The sequence below is a fragment of the Mobula birostris genome, chromosome 2, assembly GCF_030028105.1.
Source record: "Mobula birostris isolate sMobBir1 chromosome 2, sMobBir1.hap1, whole genome shotgun sequence".
In the NCBI taxonomy this organism is placed as follows: Eukaryota; Metazoa; Chordata; class Chondrichthyes; order Myliobatiformes; family Myliobatidae; genus Mobula; species Mobula birostris.
In genome coordinates this window covers 9,255,479-9,277,138 of record NC_092371.1, presented here as the reverse complement: position 1 = coordinate 9,277,138, position 21,660 = coordinate 9,255,479, and the positions used below count along the sequence as shown (strand labels likewise).

General features: G+C 42.5%; 1 protein-coding gene across 2 annotated transcripts in view; it reads right to left on the bottom strand.

The window, feature by feature from the left end:
- The window catches only part of ash1l (ash1 (absent, small, or homeotic)-like (Drosophila)), a 408,509-nt gene that overhangs the window by 172,882 nt on the left and 213,967 nt on the right, over positions 1 to 21,660 (bottom strand). The gene's annotated exons all lie outside the window — the stretch shown is intronic.

The window sequence follows — 21,660 nt, the reverse complement described above, 5'->3', positions numbered from 1 at the left end:
TCCTTCTAATCTGAAGCTGTACTTGCTGGTCCTAACCCCACCACTATAGGAAACATACCTCCCACATCCACTCTTCTTATACGTCTGATGGTTCAAAGAGAAGGCCCCTTTTGTACAAAGTGGGCAGGGAATCAGTATCTTCCCCCATTTCCCCCATCATGTCTGCTATTTGTGGGATATAGACTTTGCTACACGAGAATTACTGCACTTCAAAAGACTGCATGAGCCAAATTTCGGAGGTTGCACTAATCTTTAAAAAAATGGAAGTCAAAAGAAATTCAGACGCTAAAAATCTTAAAAACAGAGAAAGCTGGAAACATTCATCAGGCCAGGCAGCATCAGTGAAAAGTGAAATAGGAATGTTTCCAGCTTTGATGAAGTGCTTTCAAACTGAAATGTTAACTGTTTTCCTGTTCACAGATGTTGCCAGACCTGCAAGGTGTTTTAAATATTTCCTGCTACAATAACTCTTAAAATTTCTCAATAATTTCCTGACTCCAAGTGAGTTTCAGAGGAAGGCACATCCCAGACCACAGCTTTCACTCTCACTTCACTATATAACTGACCCTCATTTAAGTGGCAACTCATCACTTTTACAGGCAGAACTCATAATCTGCTGCTTCTGCTTGTCTACTCATTCATAAATATCATTGAAAGACTTCCAACTATTTCATTTACATTTGGATTAAGGATAGCTTAATTTCTCATAGGCACATCAAAATATTTCACTGCAGCTTACTAACCCTAGCTATATCTCTTCTTAGGAGGAAACTGGAGCACCCAGAGGAACCCATGCAGTTGGGCCAGCTAGTCGGGTCCGCTCCCGAGTACGCTTTCCATCCGTGCTGGGTTGAGTGTCGAGATCGCAACTCGACCTCATAAAATAAAAGGGAAAATACTGCGAAAATGTCTGTGTGAGGAGTGGTGTGCCACACAGTCTCTCTCTCTCTCAGCGCCTTGTAAAAGCCATGAAAAAGACATTATTACGGACACACGCACACACACGCACAAACTCGCACACACGCAGGCACCCGCAAAGAAAAAGAAACTCATGAAGTCACATGGAGAACATACAAACTCCTTACAGACAGTGGAGTGGTGGGAATCAAACCCCGATATTACAGCTGGTGCTGTAAAGCGTTGGGCTAATCGCCACTACAGGATGGGACAAACACACACACAGTGGATTTCCAGTTAACAAGGTTAATTGGGGTAACCGTTTACTTGGGATAACTCTTACAGAACAAAATAGCCTGGATTCCCTTCATTTATTTGGGACACTATGGCTCTTAATTGGGACAGAAGTGTTTCCAACTAACGTCAGTTGTGTGAACTTGTGTGGCCATTAGACACTACACTGTGCTTAGAGTGATGTTTTTAAATAGCACCAGTTCTGTGAGTTTCTGTTCAAATAGCAGTGATTTTTGTCACTGAAAGTTGGCAGGAAGTAAGCAGTAAAACAATCCGGAACCGTTTTACTCACTCCAGTTTAAGCATTCAGGCTTGGACATGTCAGAAATGGCCAACAGTGAAATTGAAACGATTTCACTATTTCAACAACTTAGGCACTATGAAGAATTAGAAGATTTTGACAATCATTTCAAATGTTACAATGAAAATGAAGATTTGGAGGATGCAATTGTCAAAAGCATTGCATAAAGGTACTCCATTATCTGCACCAGCTATCTGTACTGATTTTGATCATTTACAGTCAATTGAAAGAACACAGCAGCGTTCACAAGATGATTTCCTATGTTAATAAATATTAAGAACTAATTCAGTTGTAATGCTGTAGAGATATTGGTTGTGTTCTAATTTGTTCTGTATTTCATTTAAATACATAATTGTTACTCAATTAAACATAGCTTGTCTTTTATATACCTTTTTAACTACCTCCATAAAACTTTGGTTAATCGGGGTAGCTACTTAATTGTACTGGTCCCAATTAACTGGAATCACTATCATCATATACCTAATATATAACTTTATATACACACACATTATGTATTTTATATATATATATATATATATATATATACACACACACACACACACACACACACACACACACACACATATACATATATACACACACACAGACGTAGGAGGAGCTCAGCAGGAAGGGGAACACCTATGGAGGGAAATTAACAGTCGATGTTTGAGGCCCTTGATCTGGACTCAGATATCATCTGACCCACTGAGACACTTCAGCATCTTGTGTGTTACTTTGGATTCAGCAGCTGCAGGCTGTGCCTCAACCTGTCACCCTCTTTCGTTCTTCAATAGCAATTATTAATCTGTCAACCAAGTGGCCTCTGGAACTGGGACTTGAGATGCAATCAGGAGCAGAAGTTATAGCCAACCCTGACCTTGCCTTATTTTGCTTTTCTGTGGTTTCTGTTACAGTCACAAGTCGAAAGTGAAAGAAGGTGTATCACCCTACAATTTAATTAGAAGTGCAAAAGCTGATTCATGCCCAATTCTTGTTGTTTCTTGCTCAAGGGACTGCAGTCAAGACTATATACTGCATGCCATAGTCTCAAGGAGACACCAGATTGCATAGAGGAAGAGATATTTCTAAAAAGAGCAGGGACAGTCGGCACTTCTTGTGTGCCACAGTTCCTAAGGAGACATTAGATTGCGCATATTTAGGCACTTCGCAAAGACCAATAAAAAGAAGTGGAAGTGGAGCTGCCACTAGGTGAGTGGGCCGGTGTTAGAACAGAGGAGTTAAGGCTTTTGCTATCATGGTTTCAGTGAAGGGAGGCATAGGCTGTAAGTAGATTTTTTTTATTATTCTTTCTTTCTTTCTTATTGCACATTTAGAGCAGTGGAGATGCCAGACAGGATACTGGAATGTTCCTCTTGTAGGACGTAGGAATGCAGGGAGACCACCAGTGCCCCTGACGACTACAACTGCAGCTTCTAACAGACCGTGTTAAGGAGTTGGAGCTGGAACTGGAACTGAGTGAACTCCAGCCGCTCAGGAGGGTGGGGGGTTAACAGACAGGACACTAAGGGAGGTAGTTACGCCCAAGATGCAGGACACAGGAGGGGGAAAGGGGATAGGCAGCCAGTGCAGAATACCCCTGTGGTTGTTCCCCTTAACAGCTTTGGTACACATAAGTCCCAACTGGAGAGAGCGCGATAGATCTTCTATTAGGGAATGAGGCTGGGCAGGTGACAGAAGTTTGTGTAGAGGAACACTTGCATCTAGTGATCACAATGCCATGAGTTTCAAAGTAAATATGCAAAAAGATATGACTGCTGAGCTGGTTGAGATTCTAAATTGAAGAAAGGCTGATATTGATGATATCAGAAATGATCTGGGAAGTGTGGATTGGGACAGGTTGTTTTCTGGCCAACATGTACTTGGTGTGAAGACTTCAAAAGTGAAATTTTGGGAGTACATAGTTTGTATGCTCCTGTCAGAATAAAAGACAAGGATAACAGGTTTAGGGAAACTTGGTTTTCAAGAGATAGAGGCACTGGTTAAGAAAAAGGAGGAGGTGCAAAGCAGGTATAGGCAGGCAGGAATAAATGAGGTACTTGAGGAATATAAAAAATGCAAGAGAACACTTGAGAAGGAAATCAGAAGATCTCAAAGAAGACACAAGGTTGCTCAAGCAGACAAGGTGGAGGAGAATCCTAAGGACTTCTACAAAAGTATTTAGAGCTAAAGGTTAGCAAGTGACAAAACTGGTCCTCTGGGAGATCAGAGTGGTAATCTATGTGTGGAGCTGGAAGAAACGGGTAAGATCTTAAATGGATTTTTCACATCTATATTTACTCAGGAGATGGACACAGAGCCTACAGATGTGAGGCAATGTAGCAACAAGGTCATGGACCATATACAGAGCTGGAGAAGGGGGAGTCTAATAGGAGAGGACAGAAGACCATGGAAGAAAGAAAAGTGAAGAGCAGCACCAGAGGGAGGCGATGGTTCCAGCCCTGTATCTCTTTCACCAATCAACCTCCCAGCTCTTTACTTCACCCACCACTCCCAGTTACACCCATCACCTGTTGTTTCTTCCTTTCCCCCCCTCACCTTTTAAATCTACTCATCTTTTATCCTCCAGTCCTGTGGAAGGCTCTCAGCCCAATACGTCAATTGCACTCTTTTCCATTAATGCTGCCTGACCTGCTGAGTTCCCCCAGCATTTTGTGCGTGTTGCTCGGATTTCCAGCATCTGCAGGTTTTCTCTTGTTTGTGACTGGTAATTAATAACTCTGTGCTGTATATGATTCTTAATCTTTAACAGCAAATTTATAATCAAATGCAATTTAAAGTACTGTAAGTAAACTGCAATACAGCAAATAAAATTCAGGGCATACACACGAAATGGTGGCGGAACTCAACAGGTCAAGCAGCACAAATGGAGTGGAATGAACAGTCAACGTTTCAGGCCGAGACAATTTATTAGAACTGGAAAGCAAGGGAGCAGAAGCCAGAAAAAGAAGGTGGGAAGAGGGGAAGGAGTACAAAATAGTGGGTAATAAGTGAGACCAAGTAAGGGGGAGGTGGGTGGGAAAGAGGAGGATGAAGTAAGAAGCTGAGAGGTGATAGATGGAAGGGGTAAAGTGCTGAAGAATAAAGAGTCTAATTGGGGAGGACAGTGGACCATGGGAAGAAAGGATAAGGTGGAGGGCAAGCAGAAGGAGGTAATGGGCAGGTGAGGAGAAGAGAAGGGTTGAGAGAGTAACCAAAATATGAGAGGAGGGATGGAGAGAAATTACCGAAATTTAGAGAAATCAATGTACATGCTGTCAGGTTGGAGGCTACCCAGACAGAATATGAGCTGTTGCTCTTCCAGCCTGAGTTTGGCCTTATTGTGGTAATACAGGAGGCCATGGATAGATGTGTCAGAATGGAAATGGGGAGTTGAATTGAAATGGAGGAAACACAGGGAGAACCTGCTTTTTTTATGACAGACAGAGCAAACATGTGTGACAAAGTGGTCCCCCAATCTATGTTGCATCTCACCAATGTAGAGGAGGCTGCACCAGATCAAATGGATGAACCCTGACAAACTCATAAGTGAAGAGTCACCTCACCTGGAAGGTCTTTTTAGGGCCCTGAATGGTGGTAAGGGAGAAGGTGAAGGGGCAGGTGTAGCAGTTGTTGTGCTTGCAGGATAAGAACCAGAAGGGAAATCAGTGGAGAGGGATGAGTGGACAAGAGAGTCACGTAGAGAATGAGCTCTCTGGAAACCAGAGAGTAGGGTAGGGAAATATGTGCTGAATGTGGAGGTTCATGGTGAGGCTCTGTAACTTCTACCACCTTCAACTTCAAGTAATTTCTTTTCCCCCTCCTTAACTTATATCACTCTGCATTCTGATTACCACCTCTTCTCCTCACTTGCCCATCACGTCATTTTGGCTCCCTTCCTCCCCCTCTTTCTTGGTTAGTCCACTGTCCTCTCCCATCAGATTCCTTCTTCAACTCTTCACATCTTCTATCTTTTCCCTCTCAGATTTTTACTTCATCCTATCTCTCTTCCCCATGCACCCATCTTCCCCCTCATCTTATTCAAAGTTCAAATTGAATTTTATTATCAAAGTACATATATGTCATAATATACAACCCTGAGATTCATTTTTCTGTGGGCATACTCAACAAATCTATAGAATAGTAACTATAAAAGGATCAATGAAAGGTTAACTAGATTACAGAAGACAACAAACTGTACAAATGCAAATATAAATAAACAGTAATAAATAAAGAGAACATGAGATGAAGAGTCCTTGAAAGCGAGTTCATTGGCTGTGGGAACATTTCAAAGATGGGGCAAGTGAGCTGAGTGTAGTTATCGCTTTTTGTTCAAGAGCTTGATGCTTGAGGGATAGTAATTGTTCTTGAACCTGATGGTGCGAGTCCTGAGGCTCTTATAATTTTTACCTGATGGAAGCTGCAAGAAGAGAGCATGACCTGGATGGTGGGAATCCCTGATGATGGAAGACAGCATTTCATGTAGATGTGCTCAATGGTGGGAGGGCTTCACTCGTAATATACTGGGCTGAATCTGCTACTTTTTGTAGGATTTTCCGTTCAAAGGCATTGGTGTTTCCATACCAGGCTGTGATGCAGCCAGTTAGTATACTCTCCAGAACACATCTATAGAAATCTGTCAAAGTTTCAGAAGCCCTACTGTATCCCATTTTGCTTGATTTAACTTTATAAGAGGTGATAGTATTCAAGCCCTGTCACAGCTGTCGAGCAACCCTTGTTGATTGAAGTCCGGAATTTACACTTTGTGCATGAGATGGCTTTCCAGAGATCATACTTGCATCTCTATAACCTCCTTGGTTTCCAGACTTGAACACCTCTGATCTGGCCCTCAGTAGATTTCAGATCTCATGGTTCATCCAGGGCTTCTGATTGGGGAAACTTTGGAATGATTTAGTGGGGACACACTCCTCTACAGCTGTTTTAATGAAATCCATTACAATCATGGTGTATTCATTTAGATCTCTAGATAAGTGCTTGAACACGGCCCAGTCCACTGACTTGAAGCAATCCCGCAATTGCTCCTCCTCTTTGTTGTCTTAATCCCCAGAGCTTTGCACTTTAGTCTGTGCTTGTACGCAGGTAGAGGAAGGACAGCCAAGTGATCTGATTTACCAAAATGCGGTCTGGGCAAGGAATGGTAGGTATTCCTTATCCTGGTATAACAGTGGTCTAGTGTGTTTGGACCTCTGGTGGTAACTGGGCAGAGCTTTCTTCAAACAAGCCTAGCTGAAGTCTACAACCCTGATTTGAAATGCGTCAGGATGGGCTGTTTCTTGTTTGGAGATGACATCATGCAGTGTCGCAAGTACTTGATTATAGTTGACCACTGGTGGTATGCAGGCTGTGGATAGGATTATGGAGGATAACTCCCTTAGTAAATAGAACAAACTGCATTTAATCATTAGGTGTTTACGGTTGGGGGAACACGAGTTCGACAGAACCGCCGCCTCAAAGCACTAACGAGATCTAACCATAAAATGCACATCTCCTCCTTTTGCCTTTGCCAAGTTCAGCAGTTCGATCCATTCTGTAAATTGAGAATCCTTCTGTTTTGACTGCTCCATCTGGTGAGCCTGAAGAAAGCAACGTTTTGATAAAGCATACAATTGAGCAGACTCTCAGTTGCCTCTAATACAGCAACCTTGCCCGCAGGCCCTCAGTTTTGTTCTCCAATAACTTCACATTTGCCAACAAGATGCTGGGTAGAGGAGGTCTCATCCTTCTGCGTTTCAGCCTGGCTTGGATTCCACCCCCCCACCCCGCCCACCTCACTTTCAGCCACATCTTAAAGGTGCTATGCCTGACTGGTTTGAATTCTTCCGCTGATCTTGAGATAGGAAGATTACTGAGTTGATTTAAAAGTCCATTGCTTGGAGGAAAGTAACATTGCTGTGAAAGTAATTCAAAGGAAGTATATTTAAGACAAAGTTTGGAACAATCTTCTGCTGCCCACAGGACGTCACCAATGATCACTGGCGCCATCTTGAGTTCTGGCTTCTGACCTCTTCCTTTCCAGTTCTGATGAAGAATCTGGGCACAAAACGTTGACTGTTTATTCCGCTCCATAGACGCTACCTGACTTGAATTCCTCCAGCATTGTTCAGGAGTTGCTCAAGAGTTCCAGCGTCTTCAGAATCTCTTCTGTATAAAATAAATTCAGGTACTTCATACATGTACAAGGTAATGTACAAAGCCCTCTTCTCAAGGTGGAAGTACTAGAGCCTGAAGACCCACACTGAACGTTTAGGAACAGCTTCTTTTCCTCTACCAAATGGACAACAGCCCATGCACTCTACCTCACTTTTTTTTTCCTTTTTTTTTTGCTCTCAGTGATCTCTACTTATAGTGTGTGTGTGTGTGTGTGTACACACACTCACCCACACATATACATACATATAAATTTTATTTATTATATATACATACACACACACACACACACACACACACACATATTGCAATGTATTGCTGCCACAAAGCAACATATTTCATGACATATGCCAGTGATAGTAAACCTGATTTTCAATTTGGGCCAATGCCAGGCTCTCTGTTTAATAAGGATTAACGCTTAATCATGTTATATTTTCTCTTTCACCAGTTGTAATGAAGAGTGTTTGAACTGAAACGTTGAAGTACTTTCTCCTCCCAAAGTTGTTGCCTGACCTGCTGAGTGGTTTCAGTACTTCCTAGCCCACACTTGCAGCACCTAAGGTCTTAATCTTCATTTCATTTAGTGTAAAGCCGTATTGCTCCACTGATAATGGTGGAAGCTTTCTCACTTCATTGAGAAGTGACTCTAGGTATGGGAAATGACGTGCTTCTTCCAAGGTCTTGGTGAGAATCTTTATTGTCGGCAGGAGGTGATGCATACCAACTACAACTGATCAAAGACCTTTGAAAGACGAAATCCTCTGGTCACATCAACAATGGAGACTTGCACTCAAACCACCCACCCCCCCTCACCATCTCTGCAATGCCGCTGGATACTTCTGGTTGGTTCATCCTTGCTTCTGGAAAATAGCTAGCAATATTAAGCCTAACATATGAGGACTGTTTGATGGCTCAACATATGAGGAGCGGTTGACGGCGGGGGAGGGGGCAGAGGGGAAATCCCCTGCTCTGTACATATGGGTTAAGGTTAAGTTGTGGGTCTGCCCCAGCACACCCTTAGATTGTGTTGGTCATTAATGCATTTCTCTGTATGTTTCGACATACACGTGACAAATAAAGCTAACCTTTGACCACTGAAATACTTGGGTAGTGCAGATGTGGAGGGGATTCCATCAGTAACAGAGTCTTGGTCCCTTTAAAACAGATTTGAGGCCAGATTTCTTCAGTCAGAGGGTGGTACGGGTGGGAGGGTGGTAGAACACCACGGAGGTCAGTGGAGCCCAAATCACTGGGTGCATTTAAGGCAGAGATGGCTAGGTTCTGGATAGAGAAGGGAGTTAAAAGTTAAGGGGAGAAGATGGAAGGATAGGGTTGGGGGAAAAAGTGTCAGCCAACATTGAGGTCCAAATTACACACAGACAATTCCACTGGACAAGAGATGTCTTTCTCCTGAAAAAGACATAGGTAGAAATGATTCAAAGGTGTCCTTAATGCTTTGCTGTCACCTGGGTCTTTCTGGCCAATGGGTGCTCGAAGTGGAAGAGAATTCAAAAACACATTAAATCCAAGTGCTCATGAAGCCCAGCCAAAAGTACAAGAGTGCAACACTTCACAAACTATCCATTTTCCTGTCCCACCAAGCACTTGCTGCCCATCCATAATACTGACTGCTGCTTCAACACTGGCCAAGGTGCAAACAAGTCACCCTGGATCCAAGGAAACTGCTTAGGAAGACAAGGACAGCTGGTAAAGCCCCATTGTCATTTCTCACTGGTCAGGTCTGCATGGGCCAGTGAAACATCTTTCTAAAAAGTGGTGAGTTTGAAACAACAATAAAGAATACAAAAAAATTCACAAGTTGTAGCTTAAGTGGTATAGGCAACCCAGTGGAGAAGTAACACAATAATCTGTATTACACACACAAAATACCGGAGGAATTCTGCAAGACGGGCAGCATCTATGGAGGAGAATAAACAGCCCACATTTTGGACCAAGTTTCTTCATCTGCCGGTCCTCATGAACACTTCAGCCCGAAGTATTGACTGTTTATTCCCCTCCATAGATGTTGCCTCACTTGCTCTGTTCCTCCAGCATTTTGTACGTGCGTTGCTCTGGATTTGCAGCACCTGTAGAATCCCTTGCGTTGATAACCTATATAACAGCCTTACTTTATTCCCAAAAACCAGTGACTTTTGATGACCAGGATGTTACAAGACATTACAACTCCCTATTCGAATGGTGATAAGCCTGACAGGTACTTCATGTCCTGCTTTGTATTTCTGTCTGTTGTGAAGATTGGTTTGAAGTCAACATTTTATACAACTAATTTTTAAAATTTAATTCCACTCCAAATTTCCCCTGGACATTGTGTCTTCAACCTGTAGTTCACACTTGGGTTTCATTTTTATTTGAAGTCAATTAGGTGCAACTGGAACCTCATCTGTGACTAAAAAGCTTGTTATAAGACTTGGATCTATTCTGATATATCCACTCAGAGACCCAAGGGTGAACAGGAACTAAACCACAGCAGCCATGAAAGACCAGCATAAACATTCAGTATTTACCAGAACACACTGCTCAGGAGACTTAAATAAAGAGTGAATCAGGTCCTTTGCCTCTTAGAATGAACAGAATCTGGTGTCCTGGAACTGAACACAGGACTGTTGTGTCAGCTTCTTACTTCATCCCCCCCACCGCCCCATCATCCACCTTCCCCCTCACCTGGTTTCACCTGTCACCGAGCTTGTACTCATTATCTTATTCTGGCTACTATTTCCTTCCTCTCCCATCCCGAAGAAGTGTCTTGGTCCAAGACATTGATTGTTTATTCCTCTCCATAAGTGCTGCATGACCTCCTGAGTTCCTACAGCATTTTGTGTGTGTTGCTCAAGAAATTCAGCATTTGCAGAATCTCTTGAATTTATGACAGGACTTTCATTGTATGTCACAATAACAACTGTTACCACCCTCTCCTGCTACCACAAGTCTGGCAGCCTTCAATATTCCAACCAGCAAATACGACCATCCCAACCCTACAACACCTACTCCTGACTTGACAATGAACCACTGTCCCTTCCTACATGTAACAGCTCACCAACTCCTTTGCAATCAAATTTAGGAATAGGCAGTAAACACTGGTATTGTCAGTAGCAACTCACCTGGTTAAGAAATAAACAAAAATACCCATGTACATCCGTGGAAGTTGCAGTAAGGCAAGGATTAAGATTGCTAGAACATTTGATGGACTAAGAGATTTGTAGTCTACTGAGGGCTAGGACTGTAGCATTCAAGACCAGTGATCCAAAACAATACAAGTAGTCCAGGTATGACCTACAGAAAGCTATTTTAAGGGCGAGAAAATAACTCTGATTGAGGTTAGAGATTGAATAAGATATACGTCAGCTCTAGCAGGGTTTGCAAGCTGTTACTTCCTACAAAGCAAAACATAATATCATGAATGGCTGTGATGCTTCACTCCCAGTTGAGCTCAGCACCTTTTATGCAAGTTCTGAAAGGGAAAATAAACCTCCACCTGTGCAAACACCTACACAATCTGGTGACCCTGTCATCTCTGTCTCGAAGGGTGACGTCAGAACATCTTCCAAGTGGGTGAACCCTCGCAAGCCGTCAGGCCTGGATGGTATACCTATTGAGGCTCTGCAAACCTGTGCCAACCAACTGACAGGAATACTCAAAGATATCTTCAATCCCTCACTGCTGCAGTCAGAGGTTTTCATCTGCTTTAAAAGGGTGACAGTCATACCACTGCCCAAGAGAAGCACGGTGAGCTGCCTCAATGACCCAGTGGCACTTACATTTACTGTGAAGAAGTGCTTTGAGAGGTTGGTCGTGGCTAGAATCAAGTTTATCATCACCGGCATGTGACACGAAACTTGTTAACTTAGCAGCAGCGTTCAATGTAATACATAATCTAGCAGAGAATAATAATAAAAAAATAAAAAAAAATAAAGTAAATCAATTACATATATTGAATAGATTAAAAAACGTGCAAAAGCAGAAATACTATATATTTTATATAAGTGAGGTAGTGTTCAAAGATTCAATGTCCATTTAGGAATTGGATGGCAAAGGGGAAGAAGCTGTTCCTGAATCGCTGAGTGTATGCCTTCAGGCTTCTATACCTCCTACCTGATGGTAAGAGTGTGAAAGCACTTGCCTAAGGACCTGAATACCCTGCAATTAGCCTATCGCCACAATAGGTTCTACAGTGGATGCAATCTCCACTCAGCCTTGGATCACCTGAACAATACCTACATCAGGCTGCTGTTTGTTCACTACAGCTCAGCGTTCAACACAATCATAGCTTCAGTTCTAATCATCAACTCCAAAATCTGGGCCTCTGTACCTTCCTCTGCAACTAGTTCCTTGACTTCCTCACCGGGAGACCACAGTATCTGTAGATCAGTAATAACATCTCCTCCTCCCTTACAATTAACACTGGTGCATCTAAAATGAGCTTAATCCACTGCTCTACTCTACACCCATGACTGTGTGGCTAGGCACAGTCAAACACCATATATAAATTTGCCGACAACACAACTATAGTTTGCAGTATTTCAGATGGTGATGAGGAAGGAGACAGGAGTGAGATAGATCAGCTGATTGCATGGTATCACAGCAACAACCTTGCACTCAGTGTAAGGAAGACCAAGGAATTGATCGTGGACTTCAGCAAGGAGCAGTTGAGAGAACACACACCAGTCCTCATCGAGGGATAAGAAGTGGAAAGGGTGAGCAGTTTCCAGTTCCTGGGTGTCAACATCTTTGAGCATCTATTCTAAGCCCAACATATTGATGCAATTATAAAGAAGGCACAACAGGGGTAATATTTAATTAGGGGTTTGAGGCGAATTAGTACATCACCAAAGAAACTTGCTAGATATACCGAGAACATTCTAGCTAGTTGCATCACTGCCTGGCATGGAGGGGCCGCTGCACAGGATCAGAAAAAGCTGCAGAAAATTGTTAACTCAGCTAGATTAATCATGGGCACTAGCTTCCCCAGCATCCAGGTCATCTTCAACAGGTGTTGCCTCAAAAATGCAGCATCGATCATTAAGGACCCCCATCACCCACGACATGCCCTCTTCTCATTGCTACCATCAAGGAAGTGGTACAGGAGCCTGAAGACACACACTCAACATTTCAGGACCAGCTTCTTCCCCTCCACCATAAAAGTTTTCTGAATGGACAATGAACCATGCGCACTACCTCAATATTTTTCATTCCTCTCCTTTTGCACTACTTACTTAATTTATTTTTCTTTTTATATATAATTATATTTTATAGCTATTTTATTATGTATTGCAATGTACTGATGCAGCAAATCAACAAATTTCATGACACATGCCAGAGATATTAAACTTGATTCTAATTTTGGCGTGCAGATGGCCCAAGCAAGAACGGTCTTTGAAGAGTATAGCTTCCCCTTTGCACAAGAGGATACTAGACCCATTTCAAGAATTTAAATGGAAGGATGTAAAACACACAGACCAACTAAGGGACAATTACTTTACTAACTTAGTATCAGTTATTAGTCTGTGGTTTCTACTGACTTTTAACAGCTGTACTGTGAATGGTGATTGATGTTGTAAGTAAGGAATTTAAACATAGTTTACCAAATGCTCAATATCCATAACTGCTTGTCAATTCTGTATAAAAATGGCATTTTCTTCTGAGGGGCCAAGCTGTTCTCCTTGTGCACAAGGAAAGTGAAGTGTGACAATGAATAAGTGCGAGTTTTCAAAGTGCAGTTAATCGGCGACGACACAGTAAGACATCAAAAGCAGATGAGGGAATAATGGAAGCAGCAATTAAAATGTCCTTCATGCTCCAAGGACTAAAGTACAAGGAGTATAAGTTTGGTATGTCACCAAAATTTCCAGCAAATTTTCTATAGATGTACTGTGCAGAGCATTGTGACTGGTTGCATCACTGTCTGGTATGGAGGCGCCAATGCATAGGATTCAGAAAAGCTGAAAAGAGCTATAAACTCAGCCTCCCCAACATCAAAGACCTCTTCAAAAGATAATGCCTCAAGAAGATGGCATTCATCATTAAGGACTCTCACCACCCAGAATATGTTACCTCACAATTTTGCTCTCTTTTTGCACTACTTAATTAGGACCTCAAATGCCAATGGCTGTAGTACAGGCGGATGAACATTTGGGAAGAGAAACGGTGATTTCTTTAATTTGCCCAACGGAAGACAATAGCAAACCACCGTTGCTAGATACTAGGTTTTCTAGAATCTATTTGCTAAGAAAACCATGGTCAAACTCACAAAATGTATCACACAACAACAGCATCAAGAGGATCTTCAAGACAATTCTGAAGATGCGTCGCTCGGTCGGGTTGATTCTGAACAGCAGGGGATCCCCGACCGTCATCAAGCTACTGCTCATAAAATTCAAGTAACACAAAAGAAAATTATTGCCACTTGGAACGTAAGAACCCTATGTCAAGCAGGAAGATTGGACAATGTGATAAATGAAATGGAAAGACTAAAGATTAACGTCATGGGAATTAGCAGTTTGTTGGATAGGTGCTGGAACTATCCAGCTTTGTGAAAGACAAAGGTACAAGAAACGCAATACTGATGTTAAGGATACTATCAGAATGAGCTATTCAAGTGCAAAAAGATTTGTTTGTTTTATCGATTACACAAAAGCATCTGATAAAGTGACGCACAGTAAGTTATTTGAAATATTACAGGAAACTCTAGATCTAGATTCGAAAGACCTCCGCCTAATCAGAAATCTGTACTGGGAACAAAATGCCACTGTAAGAATAGATGGAGAAGTGAGTCAGTTTACGAAAATCAAGCGAGGCGTTAGACAACGGTGTGTTCTCTCCCCTGATTTATTTAATGTGTACAGTGAAACAATATTACAAAAAATAAGAGACATCTTGGGAATCAAAGTTGGCAGTGAAAACATCATAATTTCAGATATGCAGATGACACTGTGTTAACTGCAAGTACGGAGGAAGAACTACAAAACTTAATTGATATAGTTGTTGAAGAAAGTGCAAAAATGGGTCTATCTATCAATTGCAAAAAGACAAGAATGTATGGTCTGTAAGACATGTATGTAAGTATGTATGTAAGACGGGGGATGGGACCCAGAGCGATAGAGCAGTGAAAGAAGTGCATGGAGTAAAGCCAGATCTAACATATAGAGAAGCTTTGAGGAAAGAGAGGCAGAATAAGCGGTGTAAAGGTAGTAAGGTAGAAGGGCTGAAGTGTGTGTACCTCAATGCAAGAAGCATCAGGAACAAAGGTGATGAACTGAGAGCTTGGATACATACATGGAATTATGATGTAGTGGCCATTACAGAGACTTAGCTGGCACCAGGGCAGGAATGGATTCTCAATATTCCTGGATTTCAGGCTTTAGAAGGGATAGAGAGGGCGGAAAAAGTGGAGGAGGGGTGGCATTACTGGTCAGGGATACTATTACAGCTACAGAAAGGGAGGGTAATGTAGCAGGATCCTCTTTTGAGTCAGTGTGGGTGGAAGTCCAGAACGGGAAGGGAGCAGTTACTCTATTGGGTGTATTCTATAGGCCCCCTGGTAGCAGCAGAGATACAGAGGAGCAGACTGGGAGGCAGATTTTGGAAAGGTGCAAAAGTAACAGGGTTGTTATCATGGGTGACTTTAACTTCCCTAATATTGATTGGCACCTGATTAGTTCCAAGGGTATAGATGGGGCAGAGTTTGTTAAGTGTGTCCAGGACGGATTCCTGTCACAGTATGTGGACAAGCCGACTAGGGGGAATGCCATAAATTAACTGGGTCAGGTCACAGATCTCTCAGTGGGTGAGCATCTGGGGGACAGTGACCACCGCTCCCTGGCCTTTAGCATTATCATGGAAAAGGACAGAATCAGAGAGGACAGGAAAATTTTTAATTGGAGAAGGGCAAATTATGAGGCTATAAGGCTAGAACTTGCGGGTGTGAATTGGGATGATATTTTTGCAGGGAAATGTACTATGGACATGTGTTCGATGTTTAGAGATCTCTTGCGGGATGTAAGGGATAAATTTGTCCCGGTGAGGAAGATAAAGAATGGTAGGGTGAAAGAACCATGGGTGACAAGTGAGGTGGAAAATCTAGCAGGTGGAAGAAGGCAGCATACATGAGGTTTAGGAAGCAAGGATCAGATGGGTCTATTGAGGAATATAGGGAAGCAAGAAAGGAGTTTAAGAAGGGGCTGAGAAGAGCAAGAAGGGGGCATGAGAAGGCCTTGGCGAGTAGGGTAAAGGAAAACCCTAAGGCATTCTTCAGTTATGTGAAGAAAAAAGGATGACAGGAGTGAAGGTAGGACCGATTAGAGATAAAGGTGGGAAGATGTGCCTGGAGGCTGTGGAAGTGAGCGAGGTCCTCAATGAATACTTCTCTTTGGTATTCACCAATGAGAGGGAACTTGATGATGGTGAGGACAATATGAGTGAAGTTGATGTTCTGGAGCATGTTGATATTAAGGGAGAGGAGGTGTTGGAGTTGTTAAAATACATTAGGATGGATAAGTCCCCGGGGCCTGACGGAATATTCCCCAGGCTGCTCCATGAGGCGAAGGAAGAGATTGCTGAGCCTCTGGCTAGGATCTTTATTTCCTCGTCCACGGGAATGGTACCGGAGGATTGGAGGGAGGCGAATGTTGTCCCCTTGTTCAAAAGAGGTAGTAGGGATAGTCCGGGTAATTATAGACCAGTGAGCCTTACGTCTGTGGTGGGAAAGCTGTTGGAAAAGATTCTTAGAGATAGGATCTATGGGCATTTAGAGAATCATGGTCTGATCAGGGACAGTCAGCATGGCTTTGTGAAGGGCAGATCGTGTCTAACAAGCTTGATAGAGTTCTTTGAGGAGGTGACCAGGCATATAGATGAGGGTAGTGTAGTAGATGTGACCTATATGGATTTTAGTAAGGCATTTGACAAGGTTCCACATGGTAGGCTTATTCAGAAAGTCAGAAGGCATGGGATCCAGGGAAGTTTGGCCAGGTGGATTCAGAATTGGCTTGCCTGCAGAAGGCAGAGGGTCGTGGTGGAGGGAGTACATTCAGATTGGAGGATTGTGACTAGTGGTGTCCCACAAAGATCTGTTCTGGGACCTCTACTTTTCGTGATTTTTATTAACGACCTGGATGTGGGGGTAGAAGGGTGGGTTGGCAAGTTTGCAGACAACACAAAGGTTGGTGGTGTTGTAGATAGTGTAGAGGATTGTCAAAGATTGCAGAGAGACATTGATAGGATGCAGAAGTGGGCTGAGAAGTGGCAGATGGAGTTCAACTCTGAGAAGTGTGAGGTGGTACACTTTGGAAGGACAAACTCCAAGGCAGAGTACAAAGTAAATGGCAGGATACTTGGTAGTGTGGAGGAGCAGAGGGATCTGGGGGTACATGTCCACAGATCCCTGAAAGTTGCCTCACAGGTAGATAGGGTAGTTAAGAAAGCTTATGGGGTGTTAGTTTTCATAAGTCAAAGGATAGAGTTTAAGAGTCGCGATGTAATGATGCAGCTCTATAAAACTCTGGTTAGGCCACACTTGGAGTACTGTGACCAGTTCTGGTCACCTCACTATAGGAAGGATGTGGAAGCATTGGAAAGGGTACAGAGGAGATTTACCAGGATGCTGCCTGGTTTAGAGAGTATGCATTATGATCAGAGATTAAGGGAGTTAGGGCTTTACTCTTTGGAGCGAAGGAGGATGAGAGGAGACATGATAGAGGTGTGCAAGATAATAAGAGGAATAGATAGAGTGGATCGCCAGCGCCTCTTCCCCAGGGCACCACTGCTCAATACAAGAGGACATGGCTTTAAGGTAAGGGGTGGGAAGTTCAAGGGGGATATTAAAGGAAGGTTTTTTACTCAGAGAGTTTTTTTTATCACTGCCTGAGTCAGTGGTGGAGGCAGATACAATAGTGAAGTTTAAGAGACTACTGGACAGGTATATGGAGGAATTTAAGGTGGGGGGTTATGTGGGAGGCAGGGTTTGAGGGTCAGCACAACATTGTGGGCCGAAGGGCCTATAATGTGCTGTACTATTCTATGTTCTATGTTGATATTCAAAAAAGAGAATCCTATCTTCAGGCTGAGAATAAACGGGGAAGACATAAAACAAGTACAGAACTTTTGTTACTTAGGAAGCTGGGTGACATCAGATGGCAGGTGCAACATGGACACCAAAAGAAGAATAGGGATGGCAAAAGGCTCTTTTATGAGAAGGAAGAGTAACTGACCGATACTAAACTAGGCATGACAACCCACCTCAGAGTACTGAAATGTTAGGTTAATCCAGTTATATTATATGGCTCAGAATGTTGGACAATATCTAGTAACATGAGGAAACGAATTGAAGCAGCAGAGATGTGGTTTTTGAGGAGGATGCAAAAAATATCATGGACGAATACCTAACGAGGATGTCATGAACAGAGCAAACACAAAAAGAGAAATAATGTATGAGATCATGAAAAGGCAACGTAACTTCATTGGACATGTGATTAGGAAAGAGGAGTTAGAATGCACGGTAATTATGGGAAAGATTGAAGGGAAGAAAGCAAGCAGAAGACAGAGACAAATGATGATGGAGACAGCAGCCAGAGAACTGGAAATGAACACTAATGAATTAATCTACTTGACCCGAAACAGGAGTGCGTGGGCCATGGCAGTCAAAGCTCAAACTGGGTACGGCACCTGACGATGATGATGGTGATGACGATAATTACGTATTTATATTTCTTATTGAAACTTAACAGTATTTTTTATGCATTGCATTGTGCTGCTGTTGCAAAATAACAAATTTAATGGCATATGTTAGTAATGGCATATGGAGGCTGGAACTGTGCAGAAGTCTAAAAAGAGGAGAAGAGAAGCTGAGGTTTGCTGCTGAAGAAAAGCGCACTCGTCGGAAAAACAGCACCAAGATAACACCGGAGGACAGCACCTTCAAGTGCAGACTGTCACTCCCGTGTGGGTCTCTACAGCCACAACGGATGTTGCTCTAACACAGACTGAAGCAAGACACAGATCCATGGTCTCGCGAGACTAACGGGTGCCACCACCAGTCACGTTAGTGATAATAACCTGATTTGGCTTCTGGTTATGCTGCAGCTTTGCAAAGCCTTTAGACCACACGTTTACCTTTGGTGGATATAAAGCAGTGCAGATTTACCAGAGTGACACTTGGCAGGAACAATAATACAAACATCCACAGGAATTCTCCAAAGGGGAGGGGAGGAGAAGATGGCGGCGCAACGCAGCGCGCGCGGCCGCTCCGAAATGATATCGTATTTGTAAGTAGGATGCCGTGCACAATCCTGATTTGATGGAGGCAGGCGTGAGAAGCACGGAGGAACATCTGGAGAAATTTCTGAAATGCCTGCTTCACTGCTGCTGCAACTGTGCAATTGAGAATCTCCGGAGGGGAAGGCCTCAAATCCTTGGCTTTGCCTATTGCCGGTGCCGAGGACAAAGCGCTCGGTAGAGATGGTGTTCGGTGTCGGAGGGCTGGTTGAAGGCTCGAAGTTTTCGGACGGACTCAGAGTCGGCTGTGGTCAGGTGCTTCCAGGGTGCAGCATCGGCAAGTTTGCGGCGCTGGAGGTTCATGGCAGGAAGAGTTTTTTTTCTTCCTTCTACTGTCAGCGTGAGATGATGGGACTTTTGAGAGACGTTGAGACTTTTTTTTTACCGTGCCCATGGTCTGCTCTTTATCAAATTACGGTATTGCTTTGCACTGTTGTAACTATATGTTATAATTATGTGGTTTTTGTCAGTTTTTTTTAGTCTTGGTTTGTCTTGTGTTTCTGTGCTATCATTCTGGAGGAACACTGTATCATTTCTTAATGCATGCATTACTAAATGACAATAAAAGAGGACTGAGTGTCCTCATAAACCAATCTAATCCACAGGAATTTGGAGGATGAAGGAGAACTTTGACTGATTCTGAAGATATCAAGATGGGAACTGATGAGGTGGATGTTTTGCTGATTTTGAAGTTCAAGAGGCTCAGTCCAAAAGTTATAGGCAGACATTCAGGGATGAGATTCGGAAACATTGAAGTTAGTAGGTAAGTGGAACACTACACCCCCTTCCATTATGCTGTTTCAACTGATGACTTTAAAATTAGAGATTAATAGATTTCCTTAAGGGATAGGAGGCAAAGACTAGTATATTGAATTACGGTGTACACTAGCTATCATTCCATTGAACAGTGCAACAAGAAGAGACAGCCTCCTCCTTTTCCCTATGTCATATAAAATGCAGTAGTCAATCTTTTTCATATCACTCAGTGGCTACTTTATTAGGTACACCTCCTTGTTAATGCAAATACCTAATCAGCCAATCATGTGGCAGCAACTCAATGCATAAAAGCATGCAGACATGGTCAAAATGTTCAGTTGTTCAGACCAAACATCAGAATGGGAAAGAAATGTGATCCAAGTGATTTTAATCGTGGAATGACTATTGCTGCCAAATGGGGTGGTTTAAGTATCTCAGAAACTGCAGATCTCCAGGGATTTTCACATACAACAATCTCGAGAATTTACAGAGAATGGTGCGAAAAACAAAAAAAAATCCAGTGAGTGGCAATCTGTGGGCAGAAACACCTTGTTAATGAGAAAGGTCAGAGGAAAATGGCTAGACTGGTTCAGGCTGACAGAAAGGCAACAATAACTCAAATAACCATGCGATACAACAGTGATGTGCAGAAGAACATCTCTGAATGCACAACAATTTTAACTTTGAAGTGAATGGGCTACAGCAACAGAAGACCACGAACATATACCGAGTGGTCACTTTATTAGGTATAGCAAGTATCTCATAAAGTGGCCACTAGATGATTAATAAAACAAACTTTCAACCAACTTGCTCAGCTGTCAGATCCTGGAAGAAAATGAACATAGATCAAGTGGGAAAGGAAGGGAAGTCTCATCAGTTTCTGTACTTGCCAGCAGGTACTACAAATGTTGCTAAATAGGACAGACAGACTGCATTAATTTCTGGGCCTGAAACCTCCTGTGTCAGTTAAACCACAGGCACACATGGTTTTAATAGAGCCTCACACACGCGCTCACAGAAAGGAATATACAGTCCTGTATATCACAATTCAAGCATAGCAGAGCCTGTGTGGCTCTCCCCTGCACCAGCATTTCCAACTTCACATTTTCACACTAGCTCTTCATCAAACTGGCTGAGATTACTTAACTGAATCAAAAACACCAAAGAAGTTCCCAGCATGTTTAATACTGGTGACCATAACTCACTGATGCTAGAGTAAAAACAATTTTACACACATAGAAGTTTGGAGAAGGGGAATTTCTGAACAGTGACTAAACAGCCACTGTACAGTAATACCTCATAAAACTGCGAACATGAAACTAAATGTTCCTACTTCTAAGAAGCTGAATAAATAATGCCAGAAAAATTTTGATCAAAACTGCTTGAAAAAATTGAAACTCCTTAAAAAATTGACTTATCATAATGAGGGTATAAAATTTGTAACTTTGGAAAACAGCAGTACTGCAGCTTTTAATGAGAACCATGGCCCAAAGAATGCTTCATAAAACTGACCGCAGAAAACACCAATCCCCCAGCTTTTGTCAGGGCAGGGAAGGGTTACAATATGGCTTCTAATGAATGAAACAGTTAATGTACAACAATGAACAAAAAGGCCCACCTGTTTCACCAATGCAAGTTAATATTCAACTCAGTAAAAAGAAACACAAAAGATAGACTTTTAAAAGCTGAATTTGAATAGTTTTTTTTAACACAAAGAAAACACTCAAATGACATATAATATGGTTTGGATAAAAAGCAAGTTCCTTCAGATGAACTTTGGAATGGCCAAGACGACTGTTGGGAATGTTTGCTATAAGCTCCACTTCTTTGGTGTCACACCTTGGCACTTGCTGATACTGAACAAAGACCTGCATGGCAAACTTTGATAATCTACTACCTAATTCTATGCAGAAGTACTCTACGACCATCAGGTTCAATAATTGGAAGATGGAAAATAAGAG